Source organism: Giraffa tippelskirchi, chromosome 10, assembly GCF_054371585.1.
Source record: "Giraffa tippelskirchi isolate mGirTip1 chromosome 10, T2T-mGirTip1v1.2.pri, whole genome shotgun sequence".
NCBI lineage: Eukaryota > Metazoa > Chordata > Mammalia > Artiodactyla > Giraffidae > Giraffa > Giraffa tippelskirchi.
This window is the reverse complement of record NC_137284.1, coordinates 141,171,662-141,184,417: the sequence shown is the minus strand read 5'-3', so window position 1 is coordinate 141,184,417 and position 12,756 is coordinate 141,171,662. Positions and strand designations below refer to the sequence as shown.

General features: G+C 39.4%; 1 protein-coding gene across 4 annotated transcripts in view; it reads right to left on the bottom strand.

Annotated features, from left to right (window-relative positions):
* The window catches only part of EXOC4 (exocyst complex component 4), an 875,766-nt gene that overhangs the window by 435,875 nt on the left and 427,135 nt on the right, over nucleotides 1–12,756 (bottom strand). The window lies entirely within an intron of this gene.

Below are 12,756 nucleotides of genomic sequence, written 5' to 3'. Positions count from 1 at the left end.
TCCTCATTAAATAAGCAATGGATTCGCGTTTTTCACTTTGGAGTGAGAACACAGAAGCACAGTAAGAATAACTGTTTCAATGTCAACCTTTGATAGCACAGTTCAGAGGAAGGAAGAAGGGCCACTCAGGCTTGTCTAGGTAGGGCTATAAGGGTTGGAGCAGAGGCCCATATGAACCTACCCAAGCCGGTTTCATCAAATCTAAAACCCCATTCATTTTAAGATACACTACTGTTATAAGCAACAATAAGAAAAAAGAAATCCTGCTAACTAAGGTATACAGTGCTTCCTTATTACTTAGAATTTTCTTTTTCTTATTGAAAGTTCTTTATAGCTTAAATTACAGAACTAGGTTAAATGATTTATAAATAAATTAAGACTTTATTAAGATCTGAGTACATCCAGTATTTTACCCAAACTGCTGATATCCATTCTGCAAGGTTTAATGTTGTTATGTTCTTGATGCTATTAGAAGGTTTAAACAGAAGATATTCTTATACCAACCAAGATTCATACTCTTTCCTCAAATGTTCCTTAACAGGTTCACTAATTGAAATACTGAAGGGTTAAGATGTGAAGAATAACCACTCAGTTCACACGTACTGAGCAAAAACAACTCATTATGACTATTTTCCAGTTAATAGCCATTAAGACATCACTACTTGAAGATACGGCCTAATTTCAGAGTTTACAATGTGACAAATGTACATCGAGGGGTGTTGGGAGAAATGTCCCCCAGATCACTATTCCTTTTTCTTTGCATTAAAATAAAGCTCAATTAAAGTAATCTCTGGCCTCTCTCCATCTTTCACTCACTCTGGGGGAGTAAACTCCTTTGGTAAAACTGAGAGGAAAACGCTGGGCATGCACAGCTTAGCAACATTCTTATTTCACTTCAGAAATCAGAATGCCTATACAAGATCAGTATTGTCTCACTAAGTTTAGCAGATAAAGGTCCTACCTTGTCAGAGAAGGATGAAGTGGTCCAGCACCTTCTATAACCAAGTAAATTTGTCTAATTCTGATGTTCAGCAAGCAAACTCATTCTGCTCTCAAACTGGGTTACACTTTCAGTCTGCCTGCTATCAATGGGAAAGTGGAAGTGGTATTTCACCTTCCGTTTGCTTACATATATTATTTCATAATAGTATCAGAACTCTAGATGGGGAAGGTAGATGCTATTTAATAGACTTTCTCAAAACCCTAACAATCTACACATACAATATTGCATTTCTTTTTTTCTGAATTAAACAGCTTTTTAATTATAGTTTTTCGCATGATACCAAACATAACTAAACCTCACCTGATTTATTATCTGTTTTAATGGTCTCTGAGGTATCTTAGAAATGGACTGATAAAAACATGTGAAGCTTAAAAAATCTATAGCCTGGATCATCAAGACTTCCCAGAGGCATCAGAGTTTAGACAAATCCCATTTGGATCATGTGTTTCCACCAACGAATCAAAGAATGGTTTTTCTTAAGAAATACAAAAAATACAATGACACATACAGCTCTTGATTCAAAATCATAAGCTTTTTGTTCTCATTTGGAAAAAAAAAATCCATCTCGTATTATTATATTTGCATTGGAGATATCAGTGTTCTGCTAAGTCAATGGTTTTGCTTGGTTAAAAGTAAAACAAAAGGAGAGAATCAATGCTACAACAAACACTACTCCTATGGTTACAGACCAAAAAAAAAAAAAACCACAGAATAAAAATATCTTTATTAATACTTCTCAAGATCATAAAACCAAGTCACAATTGAATCATCAAGGAAATGTGCACGTGTGCAGAAAAAAACCAGGTTAAATTCTGCACTTTAGGAACAACATAAATGACTTCAAATGACCTCCTACACAACAAATGAAACTACAAAAAACAATGCACTAATCTGCTCAATATGAGTATGAGCATATCTTAAAAGGACAAATATGAGTTGACTGCATGACCTCTAACGGTTTCTAAAAATTCTGAAGATTTCTGATTTTAGATACTCAATAATTACACACAGGCTTTCTTATCTCTCCTGGCTATTCTTTGGAACGCTGCATTCAAATGGGTGTATCTTTCCTTTTCTCCTTTGCCTTTCGCTTCTCTTCTTTTCACAGCTACCTGTAAGGCTTCCTCAGACAGCCTTTTGGATTTTTTTCATTTCTTTTTCTTGGGGATGGTCTTGATCTGTCTCCTGTACAATGTCACAAACCTCCATCCATAGTTCATCAGGCATTCTGTCTATCAGATCTAGTCCCTTAAATCTATTTGTCACTTCCCCTGTTTAATAATAAGGGATTTCATTTAGGGCAAACCTGAATGGTCTAGTGGTTTTCCCTACTGTCTTCAATTTAAGTCTGAATTCGGCAATAAGGAGTTCATGATCTGAGCCACAGTCCGCTCCCAGTCTTGTTTTTGCTGACTATATAGAGCTTCTCCATCTTTGGCTGCAAAGAATATAATCAATCTGATTTTGGTGTTGACCATCTGGTGATGTCCATGTGTAGAGTCTTCTCTTGTGTTGTTGGAAGAGGGTGTTTGCTATGACCAGTGCGTTCTCTTGGCAAAACTCTATTAGCCTTTGCCCTGCTTCACTCTGTACTCCAAGGCCAAATTTGCCTGTTACCCCAGGTGTTCTTGACTTCCTACTTTTGTATTCCAGTCCCCTATAATGAAAAGGACATCTTTTTTGGGTGTTAGTTCTAAAAGGTCTTGTAGGTCTTCATAGAACCATTCAACTTCAGTTTATTCAGCATTACTGGTCGGGGCATAGACTTGGATTACTGTGTGACTTTCTGGGGGAGGGCGGGGGGGCAGCGCTCTGTGACATGTGGAATCTTAGTTCCCCAACCTGGGATGGAACCCCCACCCCCTGCACTGGAAGCGCAGAGTCTTAACCACTGGACCACCATGGAAGTCCAACAGTGACTTTCTGTAAAATAGATCATATAACCTTAACGTAGGTCTCCTGTTACTGTCATTTGTTTTCTAATTCTCATGTAACCTTTTCCCCACATGGAATGTAACATCCCAGAAAGTACTTACAAAAAATATATTTGTTGAAAGAATGGAGAAACAATGACCTACCTTAGTAGTATGTTATCAGAATTAGATGAGAAAGTATTATGTGCAAGTCCTTCATAAACTGCCAAGAACATAACATGTGTCAGCAATTTTCTGTGTATCCCCAAAGTGGTATAAATGGTAGGTGTGCCTAATCAACATTTGTTGATGACCATCATATGAGGAACACACATAAAAGATAAAGATGTAACACCATAAACAAGGTACAGGAGCCACTAGAAATGTCAGCGAGAAGATTTCACTGTGACTGTACAGGCATGATGACAATATATCAAGAGACAACCTGCTTCAATTCCTCTAAATCTCTGTTAGCTACACAAAGACTATTACTGATTCACACAGTTGCTGCTGCTGCTAAGTCGCTTCAGTCGTGTCCGACTCTGTGCGACCCCATGGACGGCAGCCCACCAGGCTCCGCCGTCCCTGGGATTCTCCAGGCAAGAATACTGGAGTGGGTTGCCATTTCCTTCTCCAGTGCATGAAAGGGAAAAGTGAACGTGAAGTCGCTCAGTCATGTCCGACTCTCAGCGACCCCATGGACTGCAGCTCACCAGGCTTCTCCGTCCATGAGATTCTTCAGGCAAGAGTACTGGAGTGGGATGCCATTGCCTTCTCCAATTCACACAGTAGGGTTAAACTAATCAAAAAGTAAAGACTGGGCAGAATTGAAAAGAAAAGAAAAAGAAAACAGAAAAATCCCCCCCACACACACACCTCAACCAACAACCAAAATTTCATCTATAGGACCTCTGCATACTTTTCCAGGTCCATCACCAAGCACCATCAACACTGTATTTGATGTGATTTCCTCTTTACAGGCTACGAGTCCAAATCTAGCTTACTAAATTACTAATAAACAGCACCAACCTGGTGAAAATAGTCTTGAAAATAAAGCTGTCAGAATCAAAAGTAAAGGCCATGGCCAAAGAACCGTATGGTCTGTGAGTCTCTTGCTTCTGAGGCTTGCTACTGCTGCTAAGTCGCTTCAGTCGTGTCCGACTTTGTGCGACCCCATTGACGGCAGCCCACCAGGCTCCACTGTCTGTGAGATTCTCCAGGCAAGAACACTGGAGTGGGTTGCTGTTTCCTTCTCCAATGCATGGAAGTGAAAAGTGAAAGTGAAGTCGCTCAGTCGTGTCTGACTCGTCGCGACCCCTTGGACTGCAGCCTACCAGGCTCCTCCGTCCATGGGATTTTCCAGGCAAGAGTACTGGAGTGGGGTGCCATTGCCTTCTCCACTCTGAGGTTTAGCTTTTCAATATTCTGAACAAGAAACACAACCCGCCACCTCTCCTCACATGCCTTCTGGTCATCAAGTAAGCTGGGAGCCACTGTCATGAATGTTCTTGGGGAACATGTTGCTCAAACTTGAGAAGAGCAGGGGGTGAAGGGCCGGAGCATCTCCTTGCCCTTCATTCATTATGCTCACAGGCTAACCCCCACTGTCCCAGGCCAGGTGGCGGGCACCAGGGGAAATGCTGAAAGATGATGGATGGCTGGAGAGACCGGGGAACTGACAACCGTACTACAAGGAGAATACGTATTGTGCAGAACGAAGGGGGCGAGATGCCCTCGTCATATTTCCTGGTCCTAACAAGGAGGACAGTGGCTGATGGGCTCCCTCAGGTGACCGGCAAAAGGCGCCAGGGCCCCCCAGTGACTTCAGGATGACAGCATCTCAGCTAGGCCCTTCTTTAAGAATCCATCTACGTATAAGTCGTTAGCTCCCAAACTTCTTCTCAGCTAGAATGTGATATAGTTTATAATGAACACAGTCATGTTAATAAAATAGAAAACCAAGATCTCGAAAAGAAAGGGAAACAAATGTTCCCGCAGAGAGGACTATGGTACAATGGGAAGAATCAAAAAGATTTGTGTCAGACTCCAGATCTCTACCTATGACTAGTGTAAGGGTGACAAGAACACTCAAATTTTCTGAGCCTCAGCTTTCACATTTATAAGACAAAGATTGCAGTAAAGTTTTTCAGAGATTTAAGAAGTAAGATAACATACTCAAGGCCATTCAGTACAGTGCCTGACACCTGGTACAGCTCAAATAAACGAGTATCTACTTTCCCCTTTAGAATTACTAAGCAGATAAGGATCTAAATGATCACACACACACAGGAACATAAACTAAAAATACTAAAGGTTCAAATTCAAAAAACATTATCCATGATACTTTAGGCAATACCATACTAGTCCATATCATTTGTGAGATCAATAAAAACACGTCTGTCTTAATTTGGAGCCAACAGCATTGCAGTGAAAGTTTGAAACAATTGCTAAGAATACTTACAGCCTGACAGAAGAAAACCAGTCTTTCTCTTCATTTTTCAATTAGTAACAATCAGTATTAGGACTTTCTGGTGGCACAGTGGATAAGAATCCACCTACCAATACTATGGATGAGTTCGATCCCCAGTCCAGGAAGATACCACAAACCTGGGAGCAACGAAGCCCTAGCAACCTGACTACTGAGCCTGTACTATAGAGCCCGCCTACTGCCACTACTGAAGCCCAAACACCCTAGAGCCCATGCACTGCAACAAGAGAAGTCTGCTCAAGAGAGTAGCCCCCGCTCACCGCAGCTAGAGAAAACCTTCGTGCAGCCAGGAAGACCCAGTGCAATCAAATAAATAACTTTTTAAAAATCAACATTAAATGCATAGATGTTAAAATGATGAATGCCTCTGTGCCAAGAGATTAGATGAAAATAGTATAGCATTAGATAGCCATTTTTGCTGAGCCACAGAAAACAGTATGCCTCACCTGACATTTTTAATGTGTTCTGGACTTAAAGTTGCCCTTTCCACATAGAAAAGAACCACAGTGAAGGTTAACTTTTTTGTTTTAATTAAAGTATAATTTAGAATCTGATGTTAGTTTCAAGTGTACAGCAAAGTGATTCAGTTATACAAATTATATATATGTGTGTGTGTATATATATACATTTATATATGTACACATTTATTTATATATATACACACTTATTTATATATATACACACATTTATTTATACACACACACACACACACACACACATTTTTTCGGGCTTCCCTTATGGCTCAGCTGGTAAACAATCCACCTGCAATGCGGGAGACCTGGGTTTGATCCCTGGGTTGCTTTTTCAGATTCTTTTCCATTATAGTTTATTATAAGATATTGAGTGTTATCCTCAGTGCTAAACAGTAAGTCCCTGTTGTTTACCTATTTTATATACGTAGTGTGTATATGTTGGGGCTTCCCAGGTGGTGCAGAGGTAAAAACAGGAGGTGCGAGAGATGTGGGTTCACTCCCTGGATCGGGCGGATCCTCTGGAATAAGAAATGGCAACCCCCTACAGTATTCTTGCCTGGAAAATTCCATAGACAAAGGAGCCTGGAGGGCTACAGTCCTTGGGTCAAAAAGAGGCAGACACAACTGAGAACGCACACACACAAGTATAGGTTAATCCCAAACTCCTAATTTACCTCTCCTAACACGTCCTCCTATACCTCTCTATCTTGAATGGTAACCAAAAGTTTGTTTTCTGTATCTGTGAGTGTCTCTGTTTGCCAAATAAGTTCATCTGTATCATTCTTTCTAGATTCCACATATAAGTGATATCATATATTTGTCTTTGTCTGATCTATTACACTTACTATGATAATCTCTAAATCCATCCATGTTGCTGCAAATGGCATTACTTCATTCTTTTTTATGACTGGAAGGTGAACTTTTTTACAGCAATTATTTTGCTTAATAAATACTTACTAAGAATTATGAAAATGCATACAGTACAAAAAATATGGAATTCCTGATTGCATTCATACATAGGGTTTTAAATTGGTTCTACGAGCCAGATGAATGGTCTCAGAGTTCTCTGAATTCACAGCTGTCACCTTACAAGAGGGGTTTTTTAAGATTAAATCCTTTAGAAAGTACCTATTCTTAAAGCACAAATTACCTCTATGAATTAATGCTGTTGTTGCTGTTACCAGCACCAGCAAACTTGTAACAAGGGTCTGCACGTGAGATTGATGTTTAGTGCTAGATTAAGAAGCACACAAAGATACAACACTTACCCTTACCCTCAAATGACTTACATTATGGACAAGTCAAGAAAATCAAGATTGGTGATGATATTCTGCTGCCATTGGGTCTGGGAGGAAAATACAGGCAATAAGCCACTTTGAGGAAAGGATCATCTTTTGGACTCAACTCTTACCTAGTGTATAATTATCAGCAACTAGACTTTTTACAGACTATTGTTCATAGATGTAACCCTTGTTCCTAAAATAACTTCTGGTACATAATAGGCACTTGGCAAATGTTTATTAAATAAATGCATGAATAAGCACAGGAAACTATATTCAATATCGCATAGAAACCTATAATGAAAAATAATCTGAAAAAAATATATATGTATATAAATGAACTGCTTTGCTATATGCCTGAAACTTGGTCTTCCCTATAGTTCAAACAGTAAAGAATCTGCCTGCAACACAGGAGAACTGGGTTCAATCCCTGGGTCAGGAAGATCCTCTGGAGAAGGGAATGGCAACCAACTCCAGTATTCTTGCCTGGGCAATCTCATGGACAAAGGAGCCTGGTGGGCTGCAGTCCACGGTGTGGCAAAAGAGTTGGACACAACTTGGCAACTGAACAACAATAATAACATGGACTATAGCCCACCAAGCTTCTTGGTCCATGGAATTTTCCAGGCAAGGACACTGGAGTGGACTACCATTTCTCCTCCAGGGGATCTTCCTGATGCAGGGATCAAATCCCTGTCTCTTCTGTCTCCAGCATTGGTAGGTGGATGTTTTACTACTAAGTCACCTGGGAAGCCCTTGTGCACAGTCCATGGGGTTGCAAAAGAGTTGGACACAACTTAGCGACTGGCTAAACAACAACAAATCCTGGTCTTACAGTGGCTTGACACATAAAATGCATTTTCCATGTAACCAACACTATAAATATCACAGTTGGTTATCCAAGTCAATGTACAAAGAAATCTCTTGATCAAAAATTTAAGTGAAGCTTAAGAAAAACAACATTCTATGGATAAAACCATCATGCAGAAAATGTTTCAGGGGAAAGACATTTAATGGTTCAACTGAGGCCAGAAATAACACTTTCTGATACAACAAGAATTGGAATTCTACTTTTCCCCCCTCTCTCTGGACTAGCCAGTAGAGGATATCATGACCCCTCCAAACTCAAACTACTCCCGATGGCTCCTTGGAGGTCCAGGGACATGAAACCAGAAAGACAAGAAAGGGTTGACACCTTTGAGGACGAAACTTGTACAGTCTGCCTGTATTAATGCCTAAAACACGGACAGAAGCTCTTTTTTTTTCTTTACATTTCTCCTTTTAAGCAAACAATTCCAATAAGCCTTCCTTGCTGCTGTTGGTGCTTTTTATTATTTTTTTTTTAACTGTTACTACAGGTCAGTTCTACATGTCTATTCATTTAAGGCCCATGTACTGTCTTGTGTATTTTTAAGTTTAGCAACAAATGAAAAAGGGAAGATGAAAGGGTCTCAAAGGTCTCACAATAAATGAGCAGTCCTAATATGTAAATGAAGGTTTTTACTTTTTAACTTAAAACCTTGTCTACACTTTTTTCTTTTCAGCTTTATTAAGATACAGTTAACACCATAAGCTATTTAAAATATACATCATAATAATCTGATATATTATGTGTCCATCATGAAAGGATTTGCCCCATCTAGTTAATTAACACATCTCTAACTTCACATTTTTTTTGGCAAGAATATTTAAGTTTCACTGTTAGTACATTTCAATCATACCATACCCTTGTCTCCATTTCTTCTGCCCTCTGTAATTCTTGAAAACACTGAGGATAAATTCTGGGCTAATACTCAGGAAAAACATCCTTCCCTCTCTGGCTTCCAACCACCTATAATTTAATATGAACATGGCAAATCTTGTGAGAAAAGCAAGTGATGTTGGTGGATTCCTGTGGTACTCAAAGCTTATAATGCAATAGGGATGGTATGTATCTCTCAGGATGCCATTCTTCTCTGTCAGAAGCATGGGCAGTCATTGACTGGGGGTAAGAATGAGAAATGAAAGAAAGAAAGGAAATTCCAAGGACCTCAGACCAGAGGGAAAAGGGAAGTCCTTTTTGGTTCTACCTAGAGTCACTCACTAGGTATATAAGGTATCATGTAGGGAAAGAACCATCTAACTAAGGAACTGCCCAATGATGGGTTATTGTGAGGATAAACAGTATGTGTTTTGAAGCACAAAGAACAGTACAGTACTGTGCACTGCACTAACTTATTTTTTGGAAACTTCACCAGGAGCAGGCTGCTGGGAAGCAAGGAAGTCATCTGAGTGTTGCTTCAAGTAAGACAATCTCACCTAGATTTTCTGTTAAAGATCATGAAGTGATTCTCACCAAGAAGTAAAAATCACATTTTGTAGTTCAAGAACTGAACATACTCTTGCTCCTAAGTAACAAGTGAAATTTATAATAATCTATTATTTGGGGGGTGGTCCCTTAGTTTAAAACAGGAGAAAAAAAAAACACACCAGTTCCTTAATTATCTTCCTAACAATACATGGGAAGAGGTTTTGGAGGCTGGGATGACAAGGAACGAAGAGAAATGAAGCAACAGTTCTTTAAGGTTATTAATAACTCATCCTGAGCCATCTATAAAATGTGTTCACCTGGAGCTCCTCATGAGCATAAGTCAAAGAAAGTAACAGACCTGACTGTTTCTGGAATGGAGTTTGAGATGCATGCTCTAAAAAGAGCATAAGTGAGGTATGAGCCCATTACCAAAGGACCCACAGTCACTGCATGCAGATTTTTTAATGGTTGATCAATAAGGCACAAGGGAACTTTAATTGACCATCGGTGAGGAGCATTCCTATCTTAGTGACATTATCCTCCAACTCACTTTATTTTAAGGCTACAGCAGGAGACTGCATTGATTCTTTTTTTCTCTTTCCACTCTCTAACAGCTTTTCTAGTTTTAATTATCTTCCATCTATTACATATATTTTTGTGGCTAGTCAGATATATCTAGCTCAGAGATTCTCATGTATGGAAGCTGGAGTTCCAACCTTACTTTTGGGGGACCTGGTTTCCTCGCAAAACGTTTTCAAAGTTCATCCACGTTGTACTGTTTACCAGTGCGTGTGTGCTAAGTCGCTTCAGTCGTGTCTGACTCTACAACTCTATGGACCATAGCCTGCCAGGCTCCTCTGTCCATGGGATTTCCCAGGCAAGAAACACTGGAGTGGGTTGCCACGCCCTCCTCCAGGTGCTCTTCCTGACCCAGGGATCGAACCTGCGTCTCCTGCAGCTCCTGCATTGCAGGCAGATTCTTTACAGCTGAGCCACTGGGGAAGCCCATTTATCAGTATAGCACTTCATTTCACTTTATGGCTGAATATTTATTCCAATGTAGGTATATGCCACACATATATATTTACCAAGAGATAAGCATGTGGGTAGTTCCACTTTTCTGGCTATTATGAACAATGTCACTATAAACACCCATGGATAAGTTTTCTGTGGATATATGTTTCCTCTTCAGTATATACCTAGAATTTGAACTGCTGGGTCATATGGTAAATCTATGTTTAACATTTTGAGAAAATCTGAATGTGTGTGTGTGTGTGTGTGTGTGTGTGTGTGTGTGTGTGTGTGTGTGTGTGTGTGTTTGAGTTGTGTGCTGCAATGGTCAGCACTCAGAGGAAATGTATTTTGTTCTCCAGAAAAACCCTCTCCCACCAGCCCTAGACCCCATCTGCTAATTCCTGAAGTGGCTGCTGCTGCTTAAGTCACTAGGTCATGTCAGATTCTTTTTGCCTCCATGAACTATAGCCCACCAGGCTCCTCTGTCCATGGGATTTCTCAGGCAAGAACACTGGAGTGGGTTGCCACTTCCTGCTCCAGGGGATCTTCCAGATGCAAGGATTGAACCTGTGTCTCCTGAGTCTCCTGCTTGGTAGGTGGACTCCTTACCACTAAGCCACCTGTAGGGGCAGCCTTGTCTGTTTCTATCATTAACAAAACATTACCATGTGTCACAGCTGACAACTAGGGCACAAGCATTTAGGCATTGGTGCAACTTTGTAACTATCTGTGCTTTCTGCACTGTTTCCATGCTGGTTCATCACCCATGATTAAAACAGGCAATAAGGTTTCTCTCCTCACTCAAGTTTCAGATTGCAGAATATTTTACTGTTTGCTCAGTAGTTCTTGTTAACATAAAGCAAGAGTGATATGAAAGATGACAGAATGCAGTGAAGATCTCTAATCAGACGAGCCCATTGCAGTGCTGACCTAACACGTTTGTTTGACTAGTCAGGAGTCTTCTGATGATGTCTTGCCAGCTGAGTGGTAGATTTATGGTGTGAATAAGCACCAACCTGAAAACAGATTGGGCCCATCAATCTTATTTTGCCTGTGAAATGGTCTACGATAGAGCCCAGGCCACTGGAAATGATTAGCGCATAGATATACCAGTTCATTTGGAAGAAATAGTATTTGTTAAACACTGTCACTGTCTTCATACTCAGAGACATGCTTAAGTCTAAGCACTCCCAAAGTTTGAAAGGAGAATTATTTTGCAGGGCCTGCTGTGACAGGTATAAAGTATAATAAACTAAAATGACTATCAGAAATAAGAGAGATAAAGGTCTCTTCAAATACAAATTAAGAGTCAAAATACAAGTGGCACAACACGGTAGCATTTAGCTCACTGACAAAGACAATCAGAGCTGACATCTAAACAGAAACTGCATTACTTCATGGCTCACTGGAAGCATCTGGATGACTGAAGCACAGGTGGCTTTAACTAACTTCACCCGTCACTGTTTAGGGTTAATCAGCAATAGTCAACTTTCCAGGCACCCTAGGCAACAATTCTTGCACTATTCTCAATGACACAAAATTGGTCTTTCAAGTCAGCTAAACATGAACCATGACATGATCAACACTCAGAACTAGACCTGGCAGTGGTATTTTGTTTGCCTATTGTTATGTAGAGCACAATATAGGATCGTGCATACCTGATGCTCAACCAATAATTGATAAAAATAATCAGTGTTTTATAACCTATTTAGACTCTCCATTCCTTGCAGCTCTCAATGGCCAATACATTTTTTCACTCTAATGGAATATTCATAAAAAAAACACATTACTCTCATTAATATACAATTGAAATAATGGCAATCATTTTTTTTTAAATGAGCCTATTATGTTTGAAATCTTAACCTCTGTCCTGCATTAAATGCAGCAAGTTCAATGTCAGCCACCCACAAAAAAGAATAAATTTGTAGTGAATTTTTACACTCGTGTTTGCTCTAATTTTTTCTGGCAAAATTATATCTTGTACTTATTCTCAAATTTAAAATTTTCCATTTAATCAGTCATGATTGTTGAAAAGCACATAACCCTAAATGTTAACAGTTTATACTACTAGACCCCAAAATTTCTAGGAATTTCCACCTAGGCTCCATAAAAAAAAAAAAATCATGATTAATTTCAGATTTGATCAACAAAGATGTTTATCACAAAACACTATATTAAACTTCAAAAAAAATCATTTAAAATGCAGAATAGAGAACCAATTAAAAACATACACACAAATATGCATATAACTGATACAAACGTTTACAGATATAGATTTATAGATAATAATCATAT